The sequence below is a fragment of the Microcebus murinus genome, chromosome 6 (assembly GCF_040939455.1).
Source record: "Microcebus murinus isolate Inina chromosome 6, M.murinus_Inina_mat1.0, whole genome shotgun sequence".
Lineage (NCBI taxonomy): Eukaryota > Metazoa > Chordata > Mammalia > Primates > Cheirogaleidae > Microcebus > Microcebus murinus.
In genome coordinates, this window is record NC_134109.1 from 87,563,310 (window position 1) to 87,569,309 (window position 6,000).

Genomic DNA, 6,000 nt, shown 5'->3' on the forward strand with positions numbered 1-6,000 from the left:
CCATCCACTGCAACTACAAAGCAATTTGAGCTCTGGCTGACCAGGAGCTGTACACCCCTCCCCCCCATACCCATTACAATTGAGAGTGTAGTTGGAGCAAAGAAGTTCACGAATGGCTGCTTCTCTCCAACAGGCATGAATCTCAGGCTGAAGTCTCATCAGAGTGGGACCCACACTTCTTCCTCCTGAGAGCTTATGGTGGAACAGGGTGTATAGTTTGGGAATTTCTCACATGCCCATGTTTCATGGGGTTCCACACTGGTGGCTCAGGTAAGCAAGCCTGTCCCCATGCACCCAACACGAGAGGGGTGCAGGGGGACACAGACAAGAAGTCTGGGAGCTGGACCTAGGTTTCAAGGAAGCCCTCGCAGATGTGTCCAATGGAGAGTGTAATGGGGTGCTAAGGAAGGGGGACCTGGAAGTATGCCCATTCCTCCTGCTAGAGAACCACTGTATTAGATAAAGGTGAGGCTTTTGGAGAGGAATAACCATGCCCCTGGTTCCATGGCAACTGAAAGCCTCACATTCATGCTCACCAGATAACTGGGGATTGCAGCCCCACCCCATACTCATTACAACACAGAGAGCAGCTTGAGCCAAGAAGTTCTCTACTGGCAATTTCTCTCTGGCAGGCACATGCTACAGGCAGAGGTTCCCACAGACAGTGGGGTGCATACCTCTTCCTCCAAAGACTGGTAGTGGAATAGGGGTGCACAATTTTGGAACTCCCAGCTCACCAGCATTGCATGGAGATGCATGCTAATGGGTCAGACAGAGAGACTGGGGGGAGGTTTGAGAGCTGGACTTGGGTGGTGAGGGAGCACACATGGACTGAATTGATAGGAGTGTGCTGTGAGGGTCCAAGGAATGGCAATTTGGGGATGTACCCACCCCTCCCCGCAGAAAAACTGAACTACTGGATAAGTGTGGAAAGATCCCATCCTGGGGTCTTAGCACTCAAGCATTTAGGTCCCTCCCCCATGAATAGCCCTCACAGTTTGGATGGCTAGTCCTGACCCTCATACCAGTGGCTTCCCCTATGGCCAGAAAAGCAACTTTTGAGCCCTACAGAGGCTTTGAAAAGCCTTTCAGGCCCTGCAACCTATCCATGAACTGCCTTCCTCCTCCCTTTACCTCAGTGTTGGTGGAGATCAAGCACCCCCCTGAAAGTTACAGGGTCTCTGCTGAAGCTTGGGGCACCCAAGTACTCCACCAGGGTAACGAGAGTCTGCCATGGACATTAAAGAACATTCCAGTGGCTGACCCTTTCATACAAACATCAACCAATGACAGAGAGAACAACTTTATATAACTCATTATAGCATCATCCAACTTAAGCAAACAGGACATGACTGATTTGTATTCATAAGTCCCAACCCCCTTTTTGGAGATTAAGCTGGGGAACCTAACACAATTCATACTGCTGGGAAGAAGTGAAGACAGCAAGACACAGTCAACCCAAGAGGATCACCAAACCTGCCTGGACACCCCATAGACAGCCTGGGACCAGCACTCTTCTCACAGGCACAGTAATGGATTGATCTTCAGGGACCCAAAGACAGACTCACAAGCCAGACCCTGTGCCCCCAGGACTGAATCGAGAGGCCAGATGAGAAGGAATCAGCAAAAGAACTCCAGAAATATGAAAATTCAGAGAGAAAGGTCACCCCCAAAAGGAAAGAATGACTTTTTACCAATGGATACCAACCAAAATGAAAATATCAAAATGACACATAAAGAATTCCAAATATGAATTCTAAGGAAGCTCAACAAAATATGAGAGAAAATGGAAAATGGACACAAAGAAGTCATAAGAACAATACAAGAAATGAATTTAAAAATTCACTAAAAAATTAAATTATTTTTAAAAAATTAAATAGAACTTCTGGAGATGAAAAATTCATTCAAGGAAACAAACAAACAAAAAAAAAAACAGTGGAAAGTTGTAAGAATAGACTAGACCATGAAGAATATATTATCTCAGAGCCTGAAGACAACATCTTTGAATTAAACAAGTCAGTCAAAGATAAAGAACAGAGAAATAAGAGGAATGAACAAAGGCTACAAGAAATATGGAATTTTGTAAAGAGGACAAACATAAGAATCATAGACACTCCTGAGAGTAAAGAAAAAAATAAACAAGGATTGGAAAAACTATTTGGGGGGATAACTGAAGAAAACATCCCTGGTCTTGTTAGAAATTTAGATATCCAGATACAAGAAGCTCAACAAACACCTGGGAGATCCATTGCAAAGAGTCAGTCACCACAGCACATGCCCATCAGGCTGACCAAAGTTAATATAAAGAAGGAACTCCTGCAAACTCTAAGGGAAAACATCAGGTAACTTACAAAAGAAAACTCATCAGGCTAACTGCATACTTCTCAACTGAGACCTTACATGCCAGAAGGGACTGGGACCTCATCGTTAATCTTCTTAAACAGAATAATGGATAGCCTAGAATTTTGTATCCTGTAACTAAGTTTCTTATGTGAGGGAGAAATAAAGACTTATTCAGAGAGGCAAGCACTGGGAGAATAAGTTTAGATGAGACCTACCCTGCCAGAAGTACTCACAGATTCTGCCTTATACATTGATTAGCACAACAGACATCCACCAGTGTACAATCACCCAAAATCTAAAGCTCATAGCCCATGTATAATAGTAGCTCAAGAGGGAAAATAAAGCAATAAGTTTCTGCCCAAAAGATCAAACAGAAATGTATCCTGCTTATCAATTCTTTCAATAATGTGAACGGCTTGAATTCCCCACTGAAGAGAATAGGCTGGCTGAATGGATTAAAAAAAAAAAAAAAATACAAGCCAAGTATCTGCTGTCTCCAGGAAATACATCTAACCCACAAGGACTCACTCAAACACGAGCTGAAAGAATGCAAAAAAGTATTCCATGAAAATGGAAATCAAAAGAAAGCAGGTGTGGCCATTCTCATACCAGATAACATAGATGTCAAATCAAAAATAGTAAAGAAAGACAAAGATGGTCATTATATAATGGTAAAGAGAGCAATTCAACAATAATACATAACAATCCTAAATATTCATGCATATAAAATACCCATGTCCAGATTCATAAAGCAAACCCTAGTAGATCTAAACAAAGTGATAAACAAGAGCACTATAATAGCTGGAAATGATAATACCCTACTGACAGAAATGGACAGATCCTCCAAGCAAAAAATAAACATGGAAACATTGGACTTAAAAGGGACCCTAGAGCAAATGGGCCTAACGGACATTTACAGAACTTTCTACCCCAGAACTACTAAATATATATATTTCTGATCAGCACATGGAACATTCTCTAAGATTGATCACGTCTTAGGCCATAAAACATGACTCAACAAATTCAAAAATAGAAATTATACCATGTCTCTTTTCAGACCACAGAATAAAATTAGAAATCAACTCCAACAGAAACACTCAATCCTTCACAAAGTCATGGAAATAGAAAACCTACTACTCAATGATTATTGGGTCAAGGAGGACATTAAGATGGAAATCAAAAGATTCTTCAAACTAAATGCCAACAGGAACACAAGTTATCAAAATCTGTGGGATTTAGCAAAAGCAGTCCTAAAGGGAAAATTCATAGCTTTAAATGCCTACATCAAAAAGAAAGAAAGACCATAAATCAACAATCTAATGAATAATGTCAAGGAACTATAAAAGGAAATGCAAACCAAATACAAAGCCATCAGAATAAAAGAAATAAATAACATCAGAGAAGAAGAAAGTGAAATCAAAAACAAAAAATGCAGAAGATTAATGAAACAAAAACTTGGTTCTTTGAAAAGATACACAAAATTGATAGAGCTCTCATTAGATTAACCATAAAAAGAAAATGAACCAAATAAGATCATCAGAAATGAAAATCAGATATAACAACCGACACCACAGAAATACAAAATATCATCTGTGAATATTATAAAAATCTCTACACACATAAACTCAAAAATGTTGGAAAAATGGACAAATTTCTGGAAACATACAACTTCCAATGCCTCAATCAGGAAGAAATAGAACTCCTGAACAGACCAATAATGAGTAATGAAATTGAAGCAGCAGTAAAAAAATCTTCCAACAGAAAAAAAGTCCCCAACAAGATGGTTCCACAGCCAAATTTTATCAGACCTACAAAGAAGAATTTTTATCCCTACTAGAGAAATTATTTCATAATATTGCAAAAGAAGGAATCCTCCTCAAGTCGTTTTATGAAGTCAGTATCATTTTGATATGAAAACCAGGAAAGGAAGCAAACAAAAAATCATAGATCAATATCTCTTATGAATATAGATGCAAAAATTTGTAAGAAAATTATTGCAAACCAAATTCAGCAGTATATCAAAAGAATTATCCACCATGACCAAATAGGCTTCATTCCAGGGATGCAAGCATGGTTCAACATATGTAAATCTGTCTGGGTGTGGTGGCTCACACGTGTAATCCTAGCACTCTGGGAGGCCAAGGCAAGGGGATCCCTTGAGGTCTGGAATTTGTAACCAGCCTGAGCAAGAGTGAGAACCATCTCTGCTAAAAATAGGAAAAAAAAATTAGCCAGGAATGCTTGTAGTCTTAGCTACTTGGGAAGATGAGGCAGGAGAATCCCTTGAGCTCAGGAATTTGAGGTTGCTGTGAGCTAGGCTGATGCCATGGCACTCTAGCCTGGGCAACAGAGTGAGATTCTATCTCAAGAAAAAAAAAAGGAAGTAAATCCATAAACGTGATTCACTACATAAACAGAAACAAAACCAAACCACAGCCAACATAATACTGAATGGGAAAAAGTTTAAAGCATTTCCACTTAGGACTGGAAGAAGACAAGGATGACTGCTGTCATCACTTCTGTTCAACGTAGTGTTGCAAGTCCTAGCCAGAGAAATCAGGCAAGAGAAGGAAATTAAGGGTATCCAAATGGGTAAAGAGCAGGTCTAACTATTGCTCTTTGCTGATGACATGATCTTATATCTAGAAAACCCCAGTAATTCTGCCAAGATATTCCTGGAATTGATAAATAACTCAGCAAAGTTTCAGGTTACAAATCAATGTACACAAATCAGTAGCATTCCTATATACTAACAACAGTCAAGCTGAGAATCAAATCAAAGACTAAATAACTTTCACAATAGGTATAAAGAAAATTAATACTTAGGAATATATTTAACCAAGGAGGTGAAATATTCCTATAAACAGAACTGTGAAACACTGAGGAATGAAATTGCAGATGATATAAACAAATAGGAAAACATATTATGCTTACAGATTGGCTGAATCAACATTGCTAAAATGTCTATACTCTCCAAAGTGATGTATAGATTCAATGCAATCCCCATCAAAATAGTAATGTCATTTTTTACAGATCTAGAAAAAATAATATCTACACTTTTTTTGGATCCTGAAAAGAGCCCAAATAGCCAAAACAACCTTAAGCAAAAAGAACAAATCTGGAGGCATCACTTTACCAGACTTCAAGCTATACTACAAGGCCATAGCAACCAAAACAGCATGGTATAGGCACCAAAATAGTGACATAGACCAAAGGAACAGAGAAAAAGAATCCAGATGTAAAACCAACCACATATTGCTATCTCATCTTTGATAAAGCAGACCACAATATACACTAGGGGAAAAAAATCCCATTCAATAAATGGGGTTGAAGAAATAGCTACATGTAAAAGTTGGATAACTACATTTAAAAGATTGAAACAGGATCCATATCTCTCACAACTCATTAAGACTAATTCAATCTGGATAACTGACTTAAACCTAAGACATAAAACCATAAGAATTCTGTATTAAAATGTTGGAAAAACTTTTCTAGGTATTGGCCTAGGCAAATAATTTATGAAGAAGACCCCAGTGGCAATCACAGCAACAACAAAAATAAATAAATGGGACATGATTAAATTAAAAAGCTTCTCCACAGCCAAGGAAACAAGCAATAGAGAACATAGACAACCTACAGAATGGGGGAAAATATTCT